This window comes from Choloepus didactylus, chromosome 4 (genome assembly GCF_015220235.1).
Source record: "Choloepus didactylus isolate mChoDid1 chromosome 4, mChoDid1.pri, whole genome shotgun sequence".
In the NCBI taxonomy this organism is placed as follows: domain Eukaryota; kingdom Metazoa; phylum Chordata; class Mammalia; order Pilosa; family Megalonychidae; genus Choloepus; species Choloepus didactylus.
The window spans coordinates 114,328,166-114,341,183 of NC_051310.1; the positions used below are offsets into that span (position 1 = coordinate 114,328,166).

Genomic DNA, 13,018 nt, shown 5'->3' on the forward strand with positions numbered 1-13,018 from the left:
GCATGTATCAGAACTTTGTTCCTTTTTATGGCTGAATAATATTCCATTGTATGTATGTACCACATTTTGTTTATCCATTCTTCTGTTGATGGACACTTGGGTTGTGTCCACCTTTTGAGTATTGTGCATAATGATACTATGAACATTGGTGTACAAGTATCTGAGTCCCTGCTTTCAATTCTTTCGGGTATATACCTGGAAGTGGGATCAGTTTTTGAGGAATTGCCAAACTGTTTTCCACAGCGGCTGCACTGGAAGAGTAGCTTTTGACTGTGGTCTCCAGCATGAAATGCTGAGCTCAGCCAAGATTTGCAAACTCATTCAAGGATCTGAGAGGGGTGATAAAGACTAAAGGGAGGAGGCCTGGGTGACTGGGTGGCTGGAGGCTCATGTACCGCTGGAAGGGGCAGTAGCTCCTTCTCAGCCCCAGCCAGTTGTTGCCCAGCAGGATGGGGGCTCCATGTCGCTTGATGTTTTGATTTTTTCAAGAGAACTGGATATTCAAATTTTAATGTGAAAATTCCTGATTTTGAATGTTGGCAATTAACCAAAAAATTTAAAACCATTGCATGGGCTAAACCATGGCCTGTGGGCTCAGTTTGCAACCTCAGTTCAAAAAGTTCCTTTTAGTTTTCACTTTGTGCAGTGAGTCTAGGAGCAAAAACTGCCCTTGTGTATTTACCCACAACTCATGGGTATGACCCCATCCTCTCCCTCTTTTGGTCCTTTCTTTTTCTATAGAAGCTCCTTGTGCCAGCAAAGAGCCAGGCGCAAAAGGCTGGATTATCTGAGCACCTTCTTCTCACCCACATGATCCTAGATCCCCGATGAAGAACCAGAATTCTGCTTCTGTATAATGCAGTATCCGCGATGTCTCCATCAGCCACCAGGGGGCAGGGTCAGGGCGTAGAAAAAATGGGTTTTGGCTGGGGGGAGGAGTGGGGATGCGATCACCCCTGGGCCAGGGTTCCAAATTTCAGTCTTGAATCCAGATTTGGGGGTTCCAAAAAGGCAGCCTGGGTCTCTCTCTGTGAGGGTGCATTGGGGCTGACCATGCACTACTCACCCAGTAGGTCTCCATCGTCTCACTTTTGGATCATAGGAGCCAATTTCCATGTGGACTTCCTGCCCTTTGCTTTTTCCTGCACTGTCTCCCATGCCCCCCAACCACCCAGCAGTCACTGATGTCAGATGGATCTGCCTAAAACTCCACTTTTCACAGACCTTTTCAAGAACCTTCAAAGGCTCCTTATTACATACAGCCAGACCATCCAGTTTTTCAGAAGTGGAATGTCAAGATGCTGGTTCCTGTTGTGTGGAGGGGAGTAGGGCAGGAGAAGCTTTCACTTCCGTAATCTCGATTGATCCTCACCACATTAAAGTGCACTTGTAAGGGCAGGCCTTGTTATTCCAACTTCCTAGATAAGGAGATTGAAGCCCACAGAGAAAAGTGACCAATTCAGCTGTCAAACAGAACTCAAATATTTTCTGAATGTCCTTGTGTGGGGAATATAAAAAACTCAATGATATGGTTCCCATCCCCAAAGAGCCTGCAGCTTGTTAGGAAAACATGATACACACAGTTGAGAGGTAATACCTCCCAGTAACTTCCAAATATACAGCATAAGCAATAATGGTGGCAGGAACACCAGAGGGAGACAGAGGGGCCAGAGAAGGCTTCATAAAGGAAATAGTGGTCATCAAACAGAGGCATGTGTACCCACAGAGGAACAAAAAGACTTTTCTAGGGGTAGGTGGGCACTGTTGTGTTTAAGCAATCAACTTTCAGAACCTCATCTTCACCAGGTCCTAGTTCTACAGCCTGAGAATGCCTCTCCCTTCATTTTCACAATCTCTTGCCTCCCACTTGACCCAGCAAGGTGTGATAAGCTTTAGTCCTGCTCACCCATTTCCCAGGTTCTCTTCCCTCCAGGTACTTTCCCCCATTTAGAGGTCAGGCATGGTCATGTGACTTTCTTTGGCCAATGAAATATGAACAGAAGTTTGTTTCTTCTGGGTAGAAGCATTTAAGAGCCAGTGTACGATTCTCCTCCTTACCTTCTCTCTGCCGTGGAGACCGATGACATTTCAGATGGCAGAGCCTAGATCCCGGAATGAGGAGGGCCTGGGTCAGAGCCCCCAGCTGACCTGTGAGGGACATGGAGCGTGAGTGAGGAGGGGAAAGAACCTTTGTTGGTTTAAGCAGCTGAGATTTTGATGTTTGTTACTGCAGCTTATCTTAGCTTATAGTATACAAAGGGCATATGTCTCACCTATCCTCAGTTTTACTTTGGTGTGTTGCTCTGGTGTGTAAAAATTTCTGGGCACCAAACAAACAATTAAAATATTGATTTTAGTATTGAGAAATGATTGCAAATCAGTGATTTCCTGACATTCTTTCCAACAAATCAAAGGAGGACCCAGTTCAGTTGCCACCTACTTGATCATTATGCGATATCAAGTGACTCTGCTAGAATTTCTTCCATTCCCATGTGCTCAATATTAACATTTAGAAAAATGGAAAGTGGAAATGAAATTGATGCTGATCACTCATTTTAGCACATCTTATTCTACCATGGATACATCCATCTCCATATGAGTTGTATTTCCTATAGAATTTTATCTTTTATGTTTAAATTTACAAAATTTGTAATATATTTATGTTGTCTTGGTAAACAATGAACTAATAATGATTGTAATGATAAGTCAATCTAGGAGAAATTTTAAATTCTAGAGCCTTATGTTCAGAAAATAAGAAAGTAAGAATTTAATATATATGTATATATATATTATATCAGAGATTATGTTTTGATGATTAATAAAAGATTTTCAAGCATAAACTACTTATTACATAAGGATAGAATGATGTGGGGTAAGTGGGGAAAAAATGAGTTCAAGGAGAAAAAGCAATGACGCAAAATTTCCTGTGTTAAAGATCTTGCTCATGTAGTTTGCAAATAAAGGGTATCAGAAGTTGCTGTGGTATTTAGATCTCATAAGTTTTACTTTTACTGTCAATTATTTCAAATACAGCAGAAATTAGTCCTTTGTAACTGTTTAAACCTGGTTGAAAAAATTTTAATCAAAATTCAAAATTTCAAAGAAACACATATTTTTAAAAACCAGCTTTACTGGGGGGACATAATTTTAAAATTTATTTATGTGCATATGAGCAAAATTATTTAAAGACTTTTGCTTTGAGGGATGGGCTGGATTTGGCGTGAGAGGAGAAGGAGAAAGGCATTCCGGGTAAGAGGAGGAGAGAGAACAGTATGGAAGCAGAAATAGACATGTTCAGGGAGCAGTATGCACCAGTCATGGAGGGGAGCAATCTGAGGAAAGGTACACTGGGGTCAGAGTGACAGGTATTAGGCTAAGGCATTTCTGCTTATTATTAATTTTAATTAATGTAAGTTATTAATGATTAGCATTTCCTTGTTAAAAAGTAAAGCTTGATGGATATGCCTGGGACCATTATCTCAGTTTCTTGTACTCTTGGCACCTGAAGTGACCTTGGTTTTCAGTTTGGTGTGAGCTCTTTCAGCTGTGTTTCCAGTGTGCATTCACATGCAGTTGTCGGAGGTCTCTGTCTGAGAGAACACACAGGATAGGGAGTTTCAACTTTATCACAGGGTCATTAGCAATTTGGAGTTAGGGAGATGAGCTGGGGATTGCTACAAGACATTATTATTACTGCTTTATGCCTTGCAACTGAGTTTTGCTCACTGAAAACATGAGACTTGTGATTTGGGGATGAGGGGTAATTTTGGCACAAGGCCTATGACATTGTGCTGTCAGAAGGTGGCATTAGGCACCATGTCACTGCAGAGGGTGCAGAAAAGGTGGCGGGAAGACAGCCATCTTTGTTTCTTTACAGATAGTTGTCACAGGGTAAAAATATACCCTCTAGACACAGGTGGCCCACTTAGTTCCTTTGATGTCCCATAGAGATAGGGGTACAGAAAACTATCATCCACGTCTGTTGAGCAACAGCAGCTGACACACAGCCTGAGCCTTGGGGCAATGGGGAATGGTGGTGGCTGTGGCAAGATAGATAGTCCAAGCTCTGTCAGCCATTATTCAGCCCAATCAACTGTTGTCATGGGGGCATATGGGACCATTGTTAGTCAGATCTGATTTTTCAAGAGAATGTAGAAACTGGAATATTTACGTGAAACATCTCAATTCTAAATATTGGCTCAAAAAATTTCTTAAATACTGTGTTGGCTAAACAGGGCATGTCTGTAGAATGCATTTGGCCTGTGGGCTTCTAGTATGTGATCTCTGCTTAGAGCTTCTTGCCTGAAGGCAGAAAACTGGACCTTCATAAAATCTCTTGGCATGCTGTTAAGCTCTAAGATCTACGTAAGTGCAAAGGATTCTGGGCTTCTTAGGGAGATGCTGTGGGAATGTTGACTTCACTCCCCATTTTCAGTTCCTACCCGCCTTCCAGCACCCAGCTAGTAATAGAGCCCTTCCCGGAAGCTGAGAGCTTAGCAGAAGGTTCCAGAAGCATCCCCATAAAACCAGGGAAGTCAGCCAATCTGGTCTCACTAAAAGTCAAGACCCCTCCAGGGAGTTGGTCCTCCAGCCTCCAGTGTCCTTCTCTCCAGGCACTGGGGCAGATTCTTATGCCTCTCCCAGGGCAGAGCCCTGTGGGAACATAGCCTAGTGACAATTCCTCAAAGGGCTTTGTCCTGTGACTAACATCAAGCAAGGCAGCTGGACACAAATGAAAACACACACATCCACACACAGTGTCCCTGGCACTTCCGAGACTTTTTCCCACACAGTCCCAGGGCAGCCGGAAGGGCAACCGGTCATGGGAATGGACCCGAGCCCTCCCCTCCCCCAGTGGAAGTTCCATCCTGCTCCATTTACTACTGACCATGCAATCCCCCGGCCCCCTCCACCCCGTTACTACTTCCAGAGAAGGAAATGGCAGAACAATGCGGCAGATCAGAGAATGGGCACAGAGCCTGGGGCCCGGGACTGGTCCTTGGCAAGGCAGGCCACAGGCTCTGACTCCTGGCTGCCCTGCTCCCACTACACAGCCCCCTCTCACTTGCTCACCCTATACTTTGGCTTCCTCAAAGGTTGGCCTTCCTCAGGCCTTTCTTCCTACCTTCTCTTCATCCCTGTGAACCTTCAGATGGCTGACAACTATCTCCCCTTTCCTAGGTCTCCCCCTCCCCAGTGGTAGCCAATGTCCAACTGCCCTCTTTCCTACCTCATCCTATCCTCACACTTAACTTTGGGTATAATTCCCAGGATGATGGATGAAGCCAGGTTCTGACAGGGTTTTTGGCTAGTGGTGGCAGATGGGGAGAAAGGGTCATTTTCTTCTAAAGTTTTTTTGTTTTTTTCCCCCCAGAGGTCAGGGAAAGCAAGTCCTGAGAGTAGAGACAGTGATGGGACCAGAGCCCCCAGGTTGTTTTTTCCCTTCCCCACAAACCCCCTCAGCAGGAGCAGAAGGAGGCACTTACAGGCCTGCGGTGCTGTTCTCAGAGGAACAAAAAGGAATATCTAGCTATTTCCAGCTTCCTGGGGCTGGGAAGTTGCTGGAAACCACTATGTTTATTTTTCCTGTTAGTCTAAAATAACGTTCTGCCTGGGACTGGAACCCCATGCCCCAGGCTTTCAGTAAACTCTTTGCTCACACTCGGTTCTGGTGCCTCCCAGGCCCCCCACTCCCACATCTTCCGCCAGGCACTTCCTGCCCTGTGTGCCAAGGGGCAGGCTCCTCACAAATACTTTGCCACTTCTAAAGCCTGTCTCCCTTCCCCGGCCCTGGATCCCAACTCCGGGAGTTGGTGGTGGGATTGAAGCTGGACACTGTGAGGAAGCTCTCTGGGTAGGGGCAACAGGCTGGTCCTTGATCCTAATTCCCTCCTCTTTCCAGGTGGTTCCAGGCCGCTGGTGAACTGAGTCCTCAATCTCAATCTCCTTCCCCTGACATTTGGTTTCACCCCTTAAGTGACTGCTGTCTGCTTTTGGCTCCACCATACACAAGTGGCCACTTAGAAATCTAAAGAGTCTTTACAGTTATAAAGAGCCCTAAGCAAAGGACTTGAACAGACATTTCACAATAAGGATATACAAATGGCCAATAAGCCCATGAAAAGATGATCAACATCATGAGCCATTAGGGAAATGCAAACCAAAACCATCATTAGATACCACTTCACACCACAAGGACGGCTCTTATTAAAAAAAAAGGGGTGGGGGGAAGTAACAACTGTTGACAAGGATGCAGAGAAATGGGAACTCTAGCGTATGGTTGGTGGAAATGTAAAATGGTGCAGCCACAATGGAAAGCAACATGGCAGTCCCTCAAAATGTTAACTACAGAAATACCATTTGACCCAGCAATTCCACTCCTACATATATACCCAAAGAAGGTGAAAACAGGGTCTCCAACAGATATTTGTACAACAGGGTATATAACCGCATTATTCCTAATAGGCAAAAGGTAGAAACAACCCATTTCCATCAATAAATAAATGGATAAACGGAATGTGGTACATACATGCAATGGAACATTATTTGGCCATAAGAAGGAATGACGTTCTGAGACATGCTGCAACATGAAGGAAGCTTGACAACATTATGCTAAGTGAAATATGCAAGGCACATAGGACAAATATTGTATGATATCACTTTATGAGATAACTAGAAATAGCAAATTCACAGACAGAAAGTAGTTGAGAGGTTACCAGGGGGTGGGAAGAAGGATGAATGGGGAATTTTTGTTTGGTAGGTATAGAGTGTTTGTAAATAACAAATTAACTTTGAGAAAAGTCTCTCTCTCTCTATATATAAAGACTTTAAATTTTAGATGAGAAACTGAGAAAGGGTACCTGTGTCTAGTCCAAGATCAATAACCAGTAAAAGGGAAGAACTGGGACAGTCAAGTTTTCTGACTCTTGGGCAATGTCTTTCTATTACACTTTACTGTTTTCAGAGGCAACTTTCGCATAACCCTGGGAGGTAACACAGGAAAAAAATTCCAGTCTCTTGGTATCCTGATCCTCCTGCTTGGGCCTTTCAGAACCTTTATTTCATTGTCTTTTTTTGGTGCCCTAGGCTTTATTTTCATCCTGAAAGAGTGCCACTTGAACTCTGTCCTCAGGAAGGCAAAGAAGCTGATGTTAACTCTTCTAAGCTCTTCCAGCATTTGCAGGCAGGGCAGTCCGCTTTTAAACTAATTATGCTGTCTTCATTTGCTCTCTAGTTGCTTCATATATATAAATAATATCTCTCCAACAATACCGTAAGCTTTCATACTTTGAAAGATTTCACTGAGTACCTATTCTGGGCCAGGCTCTTTGCTTCTCTCCCTCTTGGAGCTTTCAGTCTGATGGGTGTGTGACACAAGGAAACAACTAACTGAATAATTATAGATGTGATCGTGGCTGTGAGGTAAACACAGGGTGTGGTCATGCTCCCGGGGGACCCCTGGAAGAGCTCTCTGAAGAGGCAGTATTTAAGGTGTGATCTCAAGGATGAGGAGCCAGCCTTGGGGAGATCTGACAGGATGGTGAAACAGACCAAGGGAACTGCAGGAATAAAGGCCGGAGGCAAAAAGAAGCTTGCCATGTTTGATACCCGGACAAGGAACCAGAGTCAGTCCAGGAAGGAGCAGGGCGTGGGGGAGTGGGAGGGTGGGGCCAGGGGTGTTCACATCCTGCAGAGTCTTGTGTGCTGTGGTGAGGAATTTGGGTTTTATTACAAGTGATATAGGAAGCTATCAGAGGGTTTAAATTACAGTAATGACACAATCTATGTTTTGGAAATACTTAAACTATTACCCTGGCTATTTTGAGGTCAATAGATCGGAAGAAGACAAGAAAGCAGGTAAGAAGACCATCAGAAGTCTGCAGTAATCTGAGCAAGAGGAGGTGGTGGGTTGGACCAGGGTGGTAGACATGGAGAATGAGCATATCCATTTTGGAGACAGAAGTGGTAGGACTTGTCATGATGAGCTGGATGAGGAGTGGGGGTTGAGGGAAAAAGAGGAATTAAGAGTGACCCCCAACTGTTACAACAATGTTCATAACAGCATTATTCACAATAGGCAACAGGTGAAAACAACCCCAATGTCTATCAGCAGATGACTGGATAAACAAAATGTGGTATATTCATGCAGTGGAATATTATTCAGCCATAAAAAGGAATGAAGTTCTGATACATGTGACAGTATTGGTGAACTCTGGAAACATTATGCTAAATGAAATAAGCCAGACACAAAAGGAGAAACATTGTATGATTCCATTTATATAAAATTATCTAGAATAAGCAAATTAGCTTTCAGAAAGTAGATTAGAGGTTATCAGCGACTGCAGAGAGGGGGAATGGGGAGTTGTTGCTTAATGGGTAAAGAGTTTCTGTTTGGGTGATGAAAAAGTTTTAGTAATGGAAGGTGGTAATGGTAGCACAACATTGTAAAATAATTAACATCACTGAATTGTACACTTAAAAATCGTTAAATGGTAAATTTTATGTAACATGTATGTTACCACAATTTTTGGAAACAGAATGCCACCAAGATCCTGCTTGAGCAACCAGATGGTCGTGGTGCCATTTATGGAACAGGGAAGACTGGAAGAGGACTGGCCTTGTGGAGCAGGTGGAATTAAGGGTTTGGGCATGTGAGCCGATCAAAAGAGATGTGAGGCTGGCCTTAGGATATATGTTTCTAGTTTAAAGGAATCTAGGCTAGAGACACAAATCTATGAGCCATTAGGCTACCGATGATATTTAAATCCATGGGAGTAAATGAAAACATCTAGGAATAGAAGAGACTACAGGGCTGGGCCTGGAATTCAGGTAGAGTGAAATTAGGAAAGGACGCTGAGAATTCGTGGCCAGAGAACTGCTCAGAAGAGTGCAGTGTCATGGCAAAGGAGAGAGGACAGTGTCCCAAGAGGGAGGGAGTGGCCAACTGTGTCAGACATTCCTGAGGTCAAATGACAGGACAAAAAGAACTCTGGATTTGGTCATTTAGAGATCAGAGATGACCCTGACATGAGCAGTCCCTGTGGGATGGTAGGGATGTATGTCAGATTGGAGTGGTTTGAGATTTGTTGTTGTTATTTAATTACTATTTTAAAGTTTTTATGATGGAAAATGTCAAATATACAGAAAAGTAAAAAGCATAGGAAAATAAATCCTCATTTACTAAGAGGATTCAACAATCTTCAGCAATCTACAACTCATAGTTACTGGTTCATGTATACCCCCTAACTTTGATTCTTTTGAAGCTAATCTCAAGCATATCATTTCATCCATAATTATCTCAGTGTGTATCATTAAAAAATAATGATTCTTTTTTAAACATGACTACATTACCATTTTCAGAGCTAAAAACTTTAATAATTATTTCTTAATTATTATCATCAGTGTTCAAATTTCCCTGATTGTCTCATAATTTCTTTTCTTTCTTTCCCTATCCCTCTTTCTGTTTCTCTCTCTTTTTTTTCAGTTCATTTCTTTGAATCAGTTTCTAAAAAGAGCCACCCATTACATTGGTGGATACGTCTCTTAAATCTATTTTAATGTACAGATGTCCCCCTGCCCCTTGTTTTGGTTGAAGAAACCAAGATTTTTGTCTTGTAGAAATTTCCTACATTTGGGATTTTACTGAATACATCCCTGTAGTGGCATTTGTCTCCTTTTATTTTCTGTAAACTGGTAATTAGGTATAAAGGCTTGATCTGATTCAGGTTCAATTTTTTGTAAGAATTCTTCATAGGAGGTGGTGTGCCTTCCTTCAGGAGCCATATAACGTTCATGTCTCTTTCCTTTTGACACTGACAACTCTTGATGATCATTGCCTCGCTCCATGGTCTTATCAAGGTTTGCAGAATGGTAACATTTTGTCATTCCTTCTTCATTTATTACCTAATTGGGTACTATGAGGCACACTTATAAAGAAAAGCATGTCAAAGGCTTGTTTCTTACCTTACCAATTTTCAGAATAATTATCCCACGTCAACAATTTTGTTACACTGAATGAAGTACAGTTCGTACAGGAAGGGTAAGTTAAATGCTTGACTCGATTTTCTCCCTTTATCAGTTTTCAGAAAAATGAGTGGGTTCCTTTGGATTCTTTAAAGATCTTTCTTTCTTCTTCTTTTTATTTCTCTCTCTCTCTTTTTTTTTTTTTTCTTGTGAGTGTCAGTAAGCACTCATGAATTTGATCATTTTAAATTAGCTTTTATCTAATCTTTCCTGGAGAAGAGATTTTTATACAGAGGGAACTGGGACTGAATTTACATTTATGGAACATCTTCTGGACACTGGGGTAGGTGCTTTTATGTATACTATTCCCACAGCAGTTTTGGAAGGCAGGTGACATGATCCCTGGGTTTTACAAAGGAGGAAACTGAGGCCCTCAGTAGGCAAGTGACTAGTCCAAAGTCATAAAGCCAGCAAGTAGTCAAACTGATATTTGTCTGACCCACATTGCACCCTGTAGCTTTTTTGATTGACATCCTACAGACACTTGAGCCCTTAAATAGGGCCTACTGATTACCCCTCTAGCCTCTGCCTTACCTCTTATCATTTTCCCCATACTTAACTGGTTTTGCTTCCTTGAGTTTGTCACTCTCATCTTTGCAAAAGCAGTTCACTGGGACTAGAATACTTTTCTTCTCTGTAACCTAACTCATAGCTTTTTGTTGTTTAATTCATTTTGATATATATGGGTATATTATTGTATCTAAATACAAACTTACCACATTACATCTTTTTTTAATTGAAAACGTTATTGAGGTAATTTTAGATTCACAAGCAGTTTTAAGAAATAATACATTGAGATCTCTTGTACACTTTGCCCAGTTTCCTCCTATGGTAACATTTTGCAAAATTATAGTACAACCTCACAACCAGGATATTGACATTAATTCAATCCACCAATCTTATTCAGTATTATTTATACTCATTTGTGTGTGTGTGTGTGCGCACGTGCGTGTGCACATTTAGTTCAATACAGTGTTACGACATGCATAGGCTGGTGTTTCCACCGCTATTGTCGAGGTACAGAATAGTTCTAGCACCACAGGGATCCCTGGTGAAGCCCTTTTATAACCACACCCATTCCTACCTCTCTCATCCCAACCCTCTGGCAACCACTAATCTCTCCTCCATTTCTAAATGTTGTCCTTTCAGAAATGTTTTATAAATGGAATCATACAGTATGTAAACTTTGGGGATTTTTTTCAATCAGCACAGTTCCCTGGAGGTTCATTCAAGTCACTGTATAGATCAATAGTTCATTCCTTTTGGTGCAGAGTAGTGTTCCATGGTATGGATGTACCAGTTTCTTTAACTATTCACCTGTTGAAGGACATCTGGGCTGATTCCGTTTTTGGCTATTACAAACAAAACTGCTACAAACACATGTATACAGGTTTTGTGTGAACATATACTTTCGTTTCTTTGGGATAAATGCCCAGGAGTGCAGATGCTGGGTGTTTGGTAGTTGCATGTTTAATTTTTTTTTTTTTTTTTAAGAAATTGCAAACTGTTTCCCAGAGTGGCTATGCTATTATTATTTGTTTCAGATAAGAGATTATTTTTGTGTGCTGAAGGGAAAGATTTAAGTTGTAGGAGCAAGGTGAGGGAGGATGGGCTTCATAGTTCACATGGAGTTATTGGCTGGTCTTTTATAAGAGGTGGGCCCACTTCTCAGACTACCAGAAGGGGAGCAGGAACAAGTGAGTGGGAATGCAGATAAGTTTGTAGGCTGTGGCAGGAGTGAGAGGGAATTCCCCTTTGTTTCTATTTCCTTAGTGTCATAAGAGGCTAGGTCATCAGCTGAGAAGGGTAGAGAGAGACAGTATAAAAGTCTTTCAGAGTGGAAAAGCAAACTTATTGGAGAAATGTAGTAGGAATTATCAGGCAGTGTTGAGAGTCTGTTTGAAGTTAGAATCATGAACATGAAGTTAAGACATTCTGCCTGGTAGTGTGATTTTGATCTAGCAATGCTGAGCTGCTTGAGTACCTGCACCAAGAAGGCAGATGATTGAATTTATCCAGAGTAGGGCTTTTGTCAGGCAAGCACAAAGAGAGTAATTATAGTGATGGATGATGGAAATGAAGCTAGAAAAGAAGGAATGTGAAGCCTGGGGCTAATGCATAGCGGGAAATTTGTGAGGTCAAGGGATTGGAGTTGGTGATAGGGTCAAAGAATTGTTGAAGGAGGCGTAAGCAAAAGGTTGTGGTTGGAGAGTCTATATTTTAGAAGTGGTACAGTCCTGAAAACAAAGTTGAGGTATGATTAAAAGAAAGGGTAGCTACTGTGGAGTGTTGAAAATATCATGGGAGATAAGGAGGTCAAGAAAGTGAGAGGAAGGTATTGGGTAGGATGTCATGTGGATGTTGAGTTCATGAAATATGACAAAATTTGGTGTGGATAGAGAGGCAGTGAGCCAAGAGCTAAATGATGGGCATCAGCCAGGTGGTTGATTGATGGTATCAACCAAGATGGTATATCCAGATGACAAGCTTCAAAGGAACAGAAGTAGGAGGGAGGGGAAAGATTGGTTTAGAAATGGCAGTGGGAGCGGGAGAGGAATATACTTACCTACTTCCTGATCCTGAGATACTCTAGAAGGAGAGAAAAATAGCAGTCATCTAAGAGGGCTGCCAAAGAAGCAGTGTCATTAGGGGATGGTCAGGTTTCAGGTAAGGTAAGGAGGTGAAGATAGCATCCTGAGAAAAGGCCTAGAATATGAAAGAATTTGTTAGTCACAGGTTGCAAAGGGTAGTGACAGGGTGTGGCTGGGGACAGGGAGCTGGGGGCAGGGTCGGACAGATTGCCAGTGTGAGGACAACGATGCAGGTGCTAATGTGGGAGAGGGAGCTTGAACCTGTGGTGGTGGGTGAGGTAAATAGGGATAGGGACATGATGGGATATAGCACTGTCCAATGGAAACTTCCATGGTGATGGAAATGTTCTATATCTTCACTGCCTAACATGGTAGCCACTAGCCATGTGTGGCTCTCAAGCACA

General features: G+C 42.4%; 1 protein-coding gene across 1 annotated transcript in view; it reads right to left on the minus strand.

The window, feature by feature from the left end:
• Positions 1-2,057: 2,057 nt before the first annotated feature.
• Positions 2,058-13,018, minus strand: part of ZNF609 (zinc finger protein 609) — a 350,879-nt gene continuing 339,918 nt past the window's right edge. The window contains exon 11 of the transcript XR_005216444.1: positions 2,058-2,148. The gene's annotated coding sequence lies outside the window, so the exon portion shown is untranslated. The remainder of the gene's footprint in view (positions 2,149-13,018) is intronic.